The 14146-nt window shown below is 42.7% G+C and overlaps 3 non-coding genes across 3 annotated transcripts; 2 read left to right on the top strand and 1 right to left on the bottom strand.

Moving 5' to 3' along the window:
- The first annotated feature begins 2291 nt into the window (after positions 1-2291).
- Positions 2292-2363, top strand: trnae-uuc (transfer RNA glutamic acid (anticodon UUC)). Its single transcript has one exon. It is a non-coding gene; the product is annotated as a tRNA-Glu (tRNA).
- Positions 2364-9775: 7412 nt separating this feature from the next.
- On the top strand, positions 9776-9857 carry trnal-aag (transfer RNA leucine (anticodon AAG)). Its single transcript has one exon. It is a non-coding gene; the product is annotated as a tRNA-Leu (tRNA).
- A 3968-nt stretch (positions 9858-13825) lies between these two features.
- On the bottom strand, positions 13826-13900 carry trnan-guu (transfer RNA asparagine (anticodon GUU)). Its single transcript has one exon. It is a non-coding gene; the product is annotated as a tRNA-Asn (tRNA).
- Between the last annotated feature and the right edge of the window lie 246 nt (positions 13901-14146).

Genomic DNA, 14146 nt, shown 5'->3' with positions numbered 1-14146 from the left:
AGTGTCGGGCAATGACCATCTCCAACACAAGACAATCCAACCATCGCCTCTTGATGTTCAATGGCATTACCATCACTGAATCTCCCACTATCAACATCCTGGGGGTACCATTGAGCAGGAACTGAACTGGAGTAGCCATGTAAACACTGTGGCTACAAGAGCAGGTCAGAGGCTAGGAATCGTGCAACGAGTAACTCACCTACTGACTACCCAAAGCCTGTCCACCATCTACAAGGCACAAGTTAGGAGTGTAATAGAATACTCCCCACTTGCCTGGGTGAGTGCAGCCCCCGCAACACTGAAGAAGCTGTACACCGTCCGGGGTAAAGCAGTCCACTTGACTGGCACCACATCCACATGTGTACCATCTACAAGATGCACTGCAGGAATTCACCAAGTCTCTTTAGACAGCAGCGTCCAAATCCACGACCATTCCCAGCTAGAAGGACAAGGGCAGCAGATAGATGGGAACACCACCACCTGGAAGTTCATCTTCAAGTCACTCACTATCCTGATTTGGAAATATATCGCCGTTCCTCCATTGTCGCTGGGTCAAAATCCTGGAATTCCCTTCCTAACAGCACTGTGGGTGTACCTACACCACATGGACTGCAGCGGTTCAAGAAGGCTGCTCACCACCACCAAGGGCAACTAGGAATGGGCAATAAATGCTGGCCCAGACAGCGAAGCCCACATCTCCTGAATGTATTTTTAAAAAGATCCAGGTTAGCCTGCAAATTATAGTGCCTTGTTCTTCTGACCAAAGTAAAGCCCTGCAAACGTCACTGCCTGGAGCAAGTCTGATGTATTTGCTCAGGTGAGGAACCAGCTGAAGCTTTCAACATTGGTTTTCTTAATATCGAGTTTCCAAATGGGAATTGTGCAATGGCTTGAAAGCGAAAAAAAAACAGCGTTAAGGAGAAAGAGAAGGAAATTGGCAATAATTATAAAGCTCTTTGTACAAGTGTGACATAGACACCATGGATGGAAGGTCCTCTTACTGAGCTGTGCCATTTGATGATAACATTGTTGATCAGTCTGTCTCCAGCATTCCTAATGAGAACAGCCGAATTCCATTTCTTCAAAACAAAGACCCAAAGTGCTGCTGCATGACGTCACCGTTTAACATTCCAGACAGCTCCATTAGGATCTTTACAGCGCAGGGTTTATAGAGGCGAGTGGGGTCATATTCGCTTCCCATATGATGGAGCTGCGGTTTGAAACCTGGCAAGAGCATTATCCAAGCTTGTTTATTTAAGTGAGTGAAAGTTCGATAATTTCCGTTTGTTGTAAATAAGAACACGACGGTTGCAATCCTGCTGACTAAAGTTTTCACCATTTTTGATTTTAACCAAATTAATTATCAGTTAATTACAAGGAAACCCATCCAAATACGTCCGTATTTTCTGATTTCCATTCATTTGTCAGCATTCAGGAAATTTGCTTTCGGAAATGGAACAAACACTTAGCCAAATTCGTGACATCCTTGCTTTCTGGGTGTGTGTCTCTCTTTACGCCTCTGTTAATCTCGATGTTTTTCTCTCTGTGTCTGTTCCTCTGTGATTCTCAATGTGGTTCATTAGTTGTGTGAATTCATGTTAAAATGTCACAGAGAAAAGTATCAGTGTGAAAGATAAAACAGGAGATTGGCCCTTTCTATATTTATCCTACAACAACAACAACAACTTAAATTTATAAAGCGCTTTTAACCTAATGAAACGTCACCAGGAGTTCCCCAGGATCATTAAATAACAAAGTGTGACACCGAGCCTCATATTCGGTCAGGTGACTAAAAGCTCGGTCAAAGGGGGAGGCTTTAAGAATTGTCTTAAAGGAGGAAAGTATCGATTTCATGTTCCAGCTAACAGCAATGGTTCTTCTCATTGGTGAAGAAGTCGCTTGTGTTCAACCGAAACAGACCATTTGGTCGGAGAAAGTTGTCTCTGGTGAAGGAGATCGGGAATGAAAAAAAAAATGTCAAAAGCTGCCTCCGTAATCCAAAGGTCAAGCCTTATTGGTCGTTTCCCTGATGTCCAGTGACTGGGAATCGGCGCTTCCATTGGACCAACAGCAAGTTTTGGAAATTGAAAGTTGCGCATGTGCAACTTGTGGGGCTATTTCACCCCTTGTCAATTTCATGTTCCAGCTCACAGCAACCGTTGTTTTTATTGGCTGAAGAAATCGTTTATCTTGAACCGAAACAGGCAGTTTTGTGGTGAAAGAGATCTGAACTGAAAAACAATAGGCTAAAGCAGCGTAGATAAGGCGAATCGAAAAATATTAGCCCAACTTCCCTGGTGGTCTAGTGGTCAGGATTCGGCGCTTTCACCGCCGCGGCCCGGGTTCGATTCCCGGTCAGGGAATGTCGAGTTATTGAGTTTTTTGGAACGAGTGTTGATTATTCATTGGTTGGAAACGTTTAAAAACTCCACCAGAATCAGAGGAGTGAGGGTTTAAGGGCACCTCAAGAGCTGGCAAACATCACACTTGGTTCAAGTGGAGTGAGGGAATGAAGGAAGAGGAGAAGAGAAGGGCTGGTTGCAAAGCACTGACTGTAGAAATGTTGGTGTGTGGCAAAATAAGGGTGGGAGAAGAACGAATTTTGCTGCCTACTGTTTGCACTGGCACAAATATCACTCCTGATGGATCAACCAATCACTACTGCTCTTTGAAAGCAGCACGCCCGGCCGGATGGCCTCTTTCTGTGCTGTGACTTTCTATAATTTTATGTTTCCCAACAGCACGGGTCATTCTGCCATTTTATAACCCACTTGAGCGAGATGTACTTTCTTACCTTGTTTTCGGCTCTTTTGAAACCAAAACACGGACCAAATACAGCGAGTTTTCTTGTCATTTCCAGCACGAGATTTGTCACGAGACTAATTGAGCGACACATTAATGGTGCCAATCCTTCACTGGAGCTCACCGCGTCCAAAGAGCAATGTTACCATCAGCCTGTCATGTATTTTCTTGCAGTGCATCTGCTGAACAATATAAGCCTATCACAGCTCTGCTTTCTTCACATTGAAATCCAGTGTGAAAATCAATTTCAAAGCTAAACAACTGGGAGGAGAGTGTGTCTGTGGATAATCAGCACTGGGCACATTCCTGTAATCAGTATCTGGGAGAAAAAGGAAGGTGACATCCAGGTGTCTCTTTACCCACGAGTTTTACCCATTCCCATGAACTGACTGCGTCTGCATCGAGCAGGTAATTGATCTGGGAGCTAGACGGTCAGAGGGAGCTGGAGGCGAGGCACGGACAGAAGCAGAAAGAGATGCGACATGAAAGTACTTTGAATTTGATGTGTGTCCTTGTGGGGGCTTTTACTAGTTCTGTTGGGGAGTATTTAAACTAGTGTGGCAGGGGGATGGGATCCCAGGAGTAGGATCAGATAGGTCAGATTCAGATCAGAAAAATGGACATTAGCTAGCGACGTTGTGATAGACATGGAGTTACAGGAGAAGCAAAGTTTACAAAGTGTCCAGCAAGGGAAATTGACGGGGTTAAATGGTTTATACCTCAATGCAAGGAGTATTACAAACAAGGTAGATGAGTTAAAGGCACAGATAGGAACATGGCAGCAGGATGTCATTGCTATAACGGAGACCTGGCTAAAGGAGGGACAAAACTGGCAGCTAAATATCCCTGGTTATAAAATCTTCAGACACGATAGGGTAGGAGATAAAAAAGGAGGGGAGTAGCACTAATGGTTAAAGAATCAATTCCAGTTGTGAGAAGGGATGATATACAAAATGGGTCAACAAACGAGGCTTTATTGATTGAGCTTAGATATAAAAAAGGGGCAGTCACACTACTGGGAGCATACTACAGACCCCCAAAAAGTGAAAGGGAGATAGAAGAACAAATACATAGGCAACTTTCTGCTTGTAAGAACAAGAGGGCAATAATAGTAGGAGACTTCAACTATCCTAATATCAACTGGGATTCAAACAATATAAGTTGGACTGAGGGAGAAAAATTCACGTAGTGCGTCCAGGAAAATTTTTTCAACCAATTAGTGAAAAACCCAACGAGAGGAGATGCAATTCTAGACCTAGTCTTGGGGAACGAAAAAGGGCAAGTGGGTGAAGTGACAGTTGGCGGCCAAATCGGGGACGGTGATCACAATTCAGTCAGATTTAGCATTACCATGGAAAAGGACAGGGATAAGGCCAGAGTAAAAGTCTTGAACTGGGGGAAGGCAAATTTTGCAGAAATGAGAAGGGACTTGGCTAAGGTGGACTGGACAGCACTGCTGGAGGATAAAACAGTGGAAAACCAGTGGGAAGCACTAAAAAGCGAGATCCTAATTTTACAAAGTAGACATGTCCCCTACAAAAATAAGAGTGGTACTGCCAAATCTAGACCTCCCTGGTTGTGGAGAGGAATACAGGGGAAGATCAAACAGAATAAGAAAGCGTACGATTGGCACAAAGAACTAAGCACTGCTGATAGCCTAGACGAAGATAGGAAGTGGAGGGACGAATTAAAAAAGGAAATAAGGACATTAAAGAGAGGGCATGAAAAAAGATTAGCAAGTAAAGTTAAAGATAACCCAAAGATGTTTTACCAATATATTAATGCTAAAAGGTTAGTTAAGGAAAAAGTGGGTCCTATCAGAGATGAAGATGGAAACTTGTGTGAAGATGCAGAGGCTGTGGAAAGGGTTTCGAATGAATATTTTGTCTCCGTGTTTACAAAGGAAAGGGAGTATGTAGATATAGTAGTCCAAGAGGAACACTGTGAGATATTGAACGGGAGAGTCATAAAGAGAGAGGAATTACTCGAAGGGTTGAAATCCTTGAAAGTTGATAAGTTGCCAGGGCCAGATGGATTGTTTCCGAAGCTATTGAAGGAAGGCAGGGAGGAGATAGCAGACGCTCTGAGGATGATTTTCCAATTTTCACTAGATACAAGGGAGGTATCAGAGGACTGGAGAAATGTAAACGTAGTTCCATTATTTAAAAAGGGATTAAAGGAAATGCCAAAAAATTATAGGCCAGTTAGTCTTACATCGGTGGTGAGCAAATTAGTAGAATCAATCCTGAGAGATAGGATTAACTGTCATGTGGAAAGGCATGCACTAGTCAGCGATGGTCAGCATGGATTTGTTAAAGGAAGGTCTTGCCTCACATTTGATTGAATTCTTTGAGGAAGTGACAAGAAGGGTTGATGAAGGTAGTGCAGTGGATGTTGTGTACATGGATTTTAGCAAGCCATTTGACAAGGTCCCACATGGCATATTGGTCAGGAAAGTAAAAGCCCATGGGTTTCAGGGTAATGTGGCAAACTGGATAAATGGTTGGCTTTGTAACAGGAAACAAAAGGTAATGGTCGATGGATGCCCTTGCGAATGGAAAGTTGTCTCAAGTGGTGTTCCACAGGGCTCGGTGTTGGGACCTTTGCTGTTTGTGTTATATATTGACGATTTGGACGTGAATTTGGGGGGATGATTGGGAAATTTGCAGCTGACACAAAGATTGGCCAAGTAGTGGATAGTGTAGAGGATAGCCATAATCTCCAAAACGATATAGATGGGTTGGTGGAGTGGGTGGTAAAGTAGCAGATGGATTTTAATATAGAGAAGTGTGACGTCATACATTTAGGGAGGTAAAACAGTTACAGGGATTACAAAATAAATGGGAATATACTAGGAGGGGTGGATGAAGTGAGAGAGCTTCGTGTACAAGTGCACAGGTCCCTGAAGGCAGAAGTTCAAGTAGACAAGGTTGTAAAGAATGCATATGGAATGCTCTCCTTCATTTGCAGAGGTATAGAATATAAAAGTAAGGAAATAATGTTGGAATTGTATAAATAACTGGTGAGGCCACGACTGGAGTATTGTGTGCAGTTCTGTTCATCACATTACAGGAAGGACGTAATAGCTCTGGAGAGAGTGCAGAGGAGGTTTGCAAGAATGTTGCCAGGGTTAGAAAAGTGTAGCTACGAGGAGAGATTGGATAGGTTGGGGTTATTTACATTGGAACAAAGAAGGCTGAGAGGTGACTTGATTGAGGTGTACAATTTTATGAGGGGAATAGGTAGAGTGGACAGGATAAAATTGTTTCCCTTGATGGAGAATTCTAGAACCAGGGGACATAGATTCAAGATAAGTGGCAGAAGGTGTAGGGGGGACATGAGGAAGAACTTTTTACGCAGAGGGTAGTGGGTGTCTGGAATTCGCTGCCCAAGTTGGTGGTAGAGGCAGAAACTTTAAACTCTTTTAACAAGCACGTGGATCTGCACCTAAAGTGCTGTAAGCTGCAGGGCGATGGGTCGGGTGCAGGAAGGTGGGATTAGAAAGGGCACCTGGGTGTCCTCGGGCAGGCATGACAAGATGGGCCTAATGGCCTTCTTCTGTGCTGTAACTTTTCTATGGTTCTATGGATCTATGGTGTGTCAGTTGCTTTCAGTGATGAATTTCTGCCTTGTAAGTTTCACAGGAGCCTCAGTGATTAGTTAGTGTTTTTTTCAGAAGCAAGATTTAAAAGTAAAAAGATAAAAGCAAATTACTGCGAATGATGGAAATCTGAAACAAACACAGAAAATGCTGGAAGAACTCAGCAGCTGGAGGGAAAAACAGGGTCAATACTTCCAGTCCGTACGGCGGCTCTCATTCAGATTTTTTAAACTATTACAGCGACCCTGACATTAGGTGTCTCATGCTCAACTGACTGAGCTAGCCGGGCATGTGAAAAAACTGTCTCATATCCTAACATACATGGAGAAACCTGTTGCTTTCCACCTGATACCTCAGCTTGGTCGGAATTTTAAAGTGTGGAATGTAATCGGCCGACAAATGCCCCAAGGTTGCAATGCATTCCCCTCAATCATCAATCACATCATTCACATCTTCCACTTCTTAGCTGCACCTCCTTCCAAATACTGTGATCCATTTTCCTCAGGATTTGTTCCTGGATTAAAATATTTACCTGCTTTGTGTCATCATTTTGAAATCAGATTCGTTTCAAAAGCCAACACAAATTGATTTACAAACCTGACGGACAAACAATGGAAAACAAGTCACTCGGTAACACAAATCCCATGGTGCACATTTTCAGATTCACAACAGTCAGCTTTTCAATTAAATGAAGGAGTTTTACAGTGAATAGAATTAGAAAGTTGGTGTGACTTTTATTTGTAACTCACTCACTCGGATATCCTGTAAATGCTGCTCGGAGTTTTAGTGACCGGGATACAATCTACCTGCATTTTCCTATATGCATTTTTTGTGTTTCCTAATACCCTTGTTGTATCTCTCTAAATTAATCTGCCGTTTTATATCTCAATCTAGCGAGATGTACTTCCTGCCCTTCTATCTAACGCTTTGAATTGAAGGCACTGAGCAAATTCAGCGGGTTTTCTTGACATTTCTAGCACTGAATCTGAATCCAGACTAGTTCAACAGCAATTAAATCGTCTCAACCATTCACTTTAGCTCACCCCTTCAAAAATGTTATCAAGGGCCTGTTGTGTAGCTTCTTGCAGTACATCCACTGAACAACATAAGCTCACCCCAGCTCCGCTTTATTCAGAGTGAAATCCAGTGTGAAAATATGAACAATTTCAAAGCTTAACAACGTGCACAAAACTTGAAGGAGAGTGCGGCTGTGGATAATTGACACTGTGCACATTCCTGTCATCAGTATCTCGCACAATCAGGAAAATGAGATCCTGTAAACCCATCCCTTCTCAAAGCCTCGTGCCTTACATTCCCTGCCACTGACTCCCAGGGAAATATTGGGTTCATGAACTTTCTGTGTCGGGCTCAAGCAGCTAATTGACCTGGGAGCTGTACGGGCAGAGGGAGCTGGAGGTGAGGCAGGGACAGAAGCAAAAAGAGATGCGACATGAAAGTGTTTAGAATTTGATGTGTGTCAGTTACTTTCAGTGATGAATTTCCGTCATGTGTTCCCTTGCCAGTTTCACAGGGATGAGGTTGGTGGGTTTTGGAAATTGAAAGTTGTACATGAGCAGCTTGAACAGCAGGTCGAACAATTGCCAGCTCAGATTGAATTTTTGTGTGCGGTGTTTCATTTTAACAGGAAGGGTGAGTAGAGACAGCATCAATATAAATTGCTGGGGGTAACAGGCGATATTTTGGAATTAGTTAAATGACTCTTCCAGAGAGATGGTATGGACACGATGGGCTGAATGTACTCCTCTGCTATAACCATCTATGATTTTATACCGACCATATTAACTTGTGCAGAGGGTCAGTCGTCGTGGTCGAGTGGTTTAAGTGATGGAGTCCAAAGACATTGGGGTTTCCCGCTTCTCATTATTCCTGGTTTTAACTCTGTGTCTACAGAATTCATTATCGGTTAAATTGAATCAAATCCATCCAAACACTCGGGAGTTTTCCTACTTCCGTTCATTCATAAAAACGTTCACGAAATTTGCAGTCGGAAATGGAACAAAAACCGAGCCAGGTTGGTGTCATGTTTGCTTTCTGGGTGTTTGTCTCTCCTTAGAGACAAACCCTTTCCCTCTGTCACTCTCGGTGTCTATGTCTGTGTGTGTTCCTCTGTGTGTGTGTCAATGTGGTTCAGTTCCTCATTTTTACCACCCAAACATTGTTCACCTTAGTCCTGCGGCTTCATATTAAGATGTTCCAGAGAAAACAAAAGCGCTGTTTTAAAAGATGCAAGAGGACATTTATTTCTGTTTCTTTTTGAGTGGAGGTTGTTCAACTACTAAATGCCCGGATGTTACAAAGCGGAGGATGATTGAAGTTTTCACATGATTTTATGAAGTAGCTGAGAATGCTCGAGGGGCCGAATGGCCTATTCCTGATCATGGATTTGTATATTCTAATTCAGTGCCAATGCCGGTCAAGGTGATGGTTGTTTCTGCTTTGACAGTGATAGTGAGTGTCCGAATGGACTGAGGTGCTGGTCGAGGCTCCTGTGATTTGGGCTCCACTCTCACGGTTGTTAAACTTTCCGGTGGTTTGTTTTTGAGACGCTTCCAAAAAACCCTCCGTGTGGCCAGGGGACGGCTGACCTGAGCAGTGTTGCATTTTGGTTGGGAGAATGGGGAGAGGCAGTCGAAGTTGGGTTAATGGCAGGGACTGAAAGTATTTTTTCTCTCTTACTCCCTGTACCCATTCTATTATTTTGTACAAACAACAGTTCGACTTCACTAAGTAGTTGTGGCCAAGTGATTTTAGCTGACAGTCCGCAGAATTAATTATCGGTTAATTGGAATAAAAACCATCCAAATACCCCGTGTTTCTTATTTCTGTTCATCTGCAAACATTCACTAAATTCGCAGTGGGAAATGAAAGAGTAATTGACCACTCCTGATCAACCAATCACAACTGCTGTTTGATAGCAGCACACCAGGGCCGAATGGCCTCTTTCTTTCCTGTAACTTTCTATAGCTTTATGTTTCCCAATACCACGGATTCTCTTTCCCAGTCATGCCGCCATTTTAGAACCCATTTTATCGAAATGTACTTTGTAACCTTGTGTCCTGTCCTTCTGAAGTCAAGACCCGGAGTGAATTCAGTGAGAAGTTTTCTTGTCATTTCTAGCAGGAGATTTGGAACTAGACCAGTTGAATGACAGTTTAAATGGTGCCGACCCTTCACTGCAGCTCATTGTGTATTTGAGTGGAAATGATTTCTGTTTGTCACAAAGTGCAGGATCATCTGATTAACTGACGGAGCTGGATCCAGGTTCCGAATGTTCAATTCCTACTCCATTGCTTTTGTTCTATTTCAGTGGCCATACCTGTGAAGGAGATGATTAATAGCACCTATCGCTATGGTAGCGTGGCCGAGCGGTCTAAGGCGCTGGATTAAGGCTCCAGTCTCTATTGAGGCGTGGGTTCGAATCCCACCGCTGCCAAAGATTTAGCAGCCCCATTTGGAGAGATACCACCGCAAATTGAGTGCGCAGTGTTGTATTCTGACAGGAAGAACGAGGAGCCGATAAAAATTTGAGTGAAAGCAGGATGTTGAATTTTAGTTGTTGAGTTCCAGAGAGTCGGTGTGTGAGTAACAGTCGATGATTTTATACAAACAGCAGTGACGTCAGTGTCAGTCCTGTGTTCAAGGCGGAGTGGATAAGGGGATGGGGTTGGAATCCTGTGGGGTCTCCTCACAGAGGTACAAATCCGACTGGCTACAGTTGTCATCATTCCTGATTTTAATAAGGTGCCCATGGAATTAATTAATGGATAAACTGAATCAAAACCACTCAAACAGTCCCGTGGTTTCTTCTTTACGTTCGTCTGTGTGAGTGTCAATGTGGTTCAGTTCCCCAAGGGATTGGACACATTTTTAACACAACAAACTTTATTCACATTAGTTGTGCAAATTCAGATCAAAAAATAGCAGGGTGAAAGGTACAAGAGGATTTTGTCTCCTTCTCTGTGTGCCCCATTACAACAACAGGTTTCATTTAGATAGTGCCTTTAATGAAACCTCCAAAGGTGTTTCTCAGAGTCATTATATAAAAGAGTCTGACACTGACACGCATAAGGAGATGTTAGGCCAGATGACCAAAAGCTTGGTCGGAGAGGTAGGTTTTAAGAAGAGTCTGGAAGGAGGAAAGTGAGATAGAGGTGGAGAGGTTTAGGGAGGGAATTCCAGAGCTTGGGGACTCAGTAACTGAAACCACGGTCACCAATGGTGGAGCCATTCTGACTGGGAATGTACAAGAGGCCAGAATTAAAGGAGCACAGATACCCCAGAGGCATGTGGGGTTAGAGCAGATCACAAAGATAGGGAGGGGCCAGAACAAGGAGGGAATTGAACACAAGGATAAGACATTTTGACATAGATACATTTTTTGACCGGGAGCCAATGTGGGTCAGCGAACAGAGGGGTGATAGGGGAATGGGACTTGCTGTGAGTGCAACAGTTTTGGATGACCTCAATTTGCGGAGGGGAGAATATCTACTTACATTCCAGAACTGACATTCTGCTGGATCAGCACTGCCCTGTTTCCAAGACCAATATTGATCCTTCATAAGGTGCGGTCACCAGAACCATACACAGAGTGTATGATCTAAGGTGTGATCTAACCAGGGCTTTGTGTAGCTGTAGCAAAACTTTCTTTCTTTTCTATAACTGCCTCTGGAACAGGTTGTACAGCAAGGGGAGTTAGATTGTAGATTGAGAAAAATGAGGAGATGCTAGATCAGAATGAACTTCTTTCAAATATTCAAGAGGAAATCAACTGTATAAATAAATATTTCTTTTTATTCCGAAGACAACATATGAATCCCCAGTTCAACTCTCCGTGTCATTGGGTCAGGGACACTTGTTAATTTTCATACACTGAGCATGGACACTGCAGAAGCTCCTGCACCTTTTTCAATATTGTTTTTTTAACTCAGAGTTTTCAAAAAGGAATTGACAACTATCGAAATGGAAAAACAAACTGCAGGGTTTTGAAAAAAGAGAATGATATCGGAACTAAAAGTGGTTAGCTCTTTGAAGAAAGCACACGGCCGTTGGGTCGAATGGCCTCCTAATGAGCTGTGTCAATTTACAATTAGATCAATTTCTCTGCAGCATTCCAAAATGTTCCATCCCAATTCTATTCCTGTAAAACAGGATCTTGCAGTGCAGCATGTCTACACAGTTTAAAATTCTATACAATCACCTTTGGCTTTATCTTGCAAATTGTTTTTGTGGTGTAGCGGCGTAGCCAGCGATGCCCACATCCCATCATTAAATAAAGAAACAAATAGTGATGATCACATTCACTTCACATGTGCAAGGTCACTGGTTTCAAAGCTGACAGAAACATTATCAAAACTGAATCATCAAATTGTGAGAAGTTGCACAATTCCTGTTTGTTGCTAAATGACAGCTGAATATATTATCTCACAGCCATGTGACATTGTCACTTCCCCAGACTTTGAATGATTTTCACCAAAAGGCACGGTTATGAGAAAGAGACAATAAATGAGACGAATTGCAGTAAGGTAGTTCACACATGTGTGAAGTGTTGAATGACCTGCTGATGTGCTCTGTCATTTTATGATTCCAGTGTCAGGCCAATTTCTCTGCCGCATGGCTATGTTTTTCAGTCGAATTGTACTTCCACAATACAGGGTCCGGAAGTGCAGTGAGACTGCACGGTTTGATATTCTAATCAGTCCATGTGGTTCTGCACATTTCTTCTGCAGTATAGTGGTTATCTCGTACACGCAAAAGGTCCTCTGTCTGGAAATGGGTCGAAACATTATCGATATTTGCACATCTAAGTGCGAGAGAAATGTCTATAATTCACATTTGTTGTTCAATATTAATTGAATATAGTATCTCGCCGCCACATTAAATTTACCCTTCACCAAGCCTCAAAAAGCATTCTCAAAATCAGGAAGGATGAAACTGACTAGGCACAAAAACTAGCAGTTCCTTTAGTCAACAACAGAAATTAATGAGTTTATAAATGCAAATTCACAGTTACTTACTGACTGAAAGATGACTACCAGTATTATCCAAAGACTAGCGTCATCGTAAAGACAGAAACAAGTGATACTTTGATTGAACACGAGGGAATGGGAGAGATGTTGCAAAGTCACTTTGTATCGCTCTACATCACAGATCTGAATTCTTTCATAAGCATCGCTGGCTAGCATTTGTTGTCCATCCCGAATTGCCCCTCAGCTGTGTAACTTGTTAAATCATTTCAGAGGGTAGTTGAGAATCAACCACATCACTGTGGGTCTGGAGTCACATGCAGCTCAGACCAGGCAAGGACGACCGATTGAATTCCCTAAAGGACTGGGGAATCATATGGGTTTGTACGGCAATCAATGATAGTTTCATGGTCATCATGACTGAGAAAATACTGAAGACATGTCAGATCAGAATAAACATCTTTTGTAAGTTCACCGTGAAATGAATTGCATAAATAACTTATGTTTATGTCAAAAACTTCAGAAAGAACCGTAGTCCAACTCTTAATTTCATTGGGTAAGGGAAATATTCATTGAGGCAAACTGCATGGATTCTCCAGAAACTCCTTCCTCAAAAGGGAATTTGGCAATGGTTGAAATGGGGAACATTCTGATACATGGAAAGAGAGAAGGAAATTGGGATTAATTGGCAAGATCTTTGTAAAAACAAAACTAATATAAATATAATGGGTGGAAGGTCCTCTTACAGCGCTGTGCCATTTGATGATGACATTGTTGATCAGTCTGTCTCCAGCATTCCTAATGAGAACAGCCGAATTCCATTTCTTCAAAACAAAGACCCAAAGTGCTGCTGCATGACGTCACAGTTTAACATCCCAGACAGCTCCATTGGGATTCAGGCAGGGAAATGTTCCTGTAGCGTTGGGGTTACCCTGCTTATTTCACATGTGCAAGTTACTTCATTCAATGCTGAGGCAACATTATCACCCAGCTGTGTGGAAAAGTTACATCGCTCCCATTCCTATTTGTTGTTCAATGTGAACTGAATGCAGGATCTTGCAGCCACATTAGATTCACTCTTCACCATTTCTGAAGATAACATTCAGCAAAATAAGATGTTTCCACTGGCAGTGGGTGATTGGAGAGTGCGGGCTGGAATATTGTTACCTTTTCCTGTTTAACTCACTGTGGAGCTGAGGAAGAGTGATTAATTGATGGGTTTGTATAAATACAATAGCCTCGTTGATCTGTATTGATTTCGATTGGGGTACATGATCGTCCATATTCTTTGTTATATCTGAAATGAATATCCATAAACAAAGCTTGGTGTGGGAGCCGAGTTTGAAACGTGGGGGTGAGGGATTTTCTTGTGGTTTCAGGGCCCCAAAACAAACCAGAGCATTAATGGGTAACGATGGGGAGAAAACGGGTACAGCTTCGTCCCTGGGTTGTTTCGAACCACCAACCTTTCGGTTAACAGCCGAACGCGCTGACCCAATTGCGCCACAGAGACTTCAGAAAAACGCCTGCACTCTGTAAGATATCCTAAACCAATGGCTCAGCGAGTAAAAGCTTCAGATTTCCGCTACCTGAATGATAATTATCCTCTCAGTTTTAATCTTCCCAAATAAAGGGTGGGACATTCATTGTGGATACATGGAAACAGTCTGATCCCATCCACTGCAGACACATCCATGTCAACGGGAACCAGCTCTCCTACAACCGGTGCCGTCTCCCTTCCAGCCTTTTGGTGTTTTGT

This window comes from Cetorhinus maximus, chromosome 23, assembly GCF_964194155.1.
Source record: "Cetorhinus maximus chromosome 23, sCetMax3.hap1.1, whole genome shotgun sequence".
Taxonomy (NCBI): domain Eukaryota; kingdom Metazoa; phylum Chordata; class Chondrichthyes; order Lamniformes; family Cetorhinidae; genus Cetorhinus; species Cetorhinus maximus.
The sequence above is the reverse complement of the archived record's forward strand: the minus strand, read 5'-3'. Positions and strand labels throughout refer to the sequence as shown.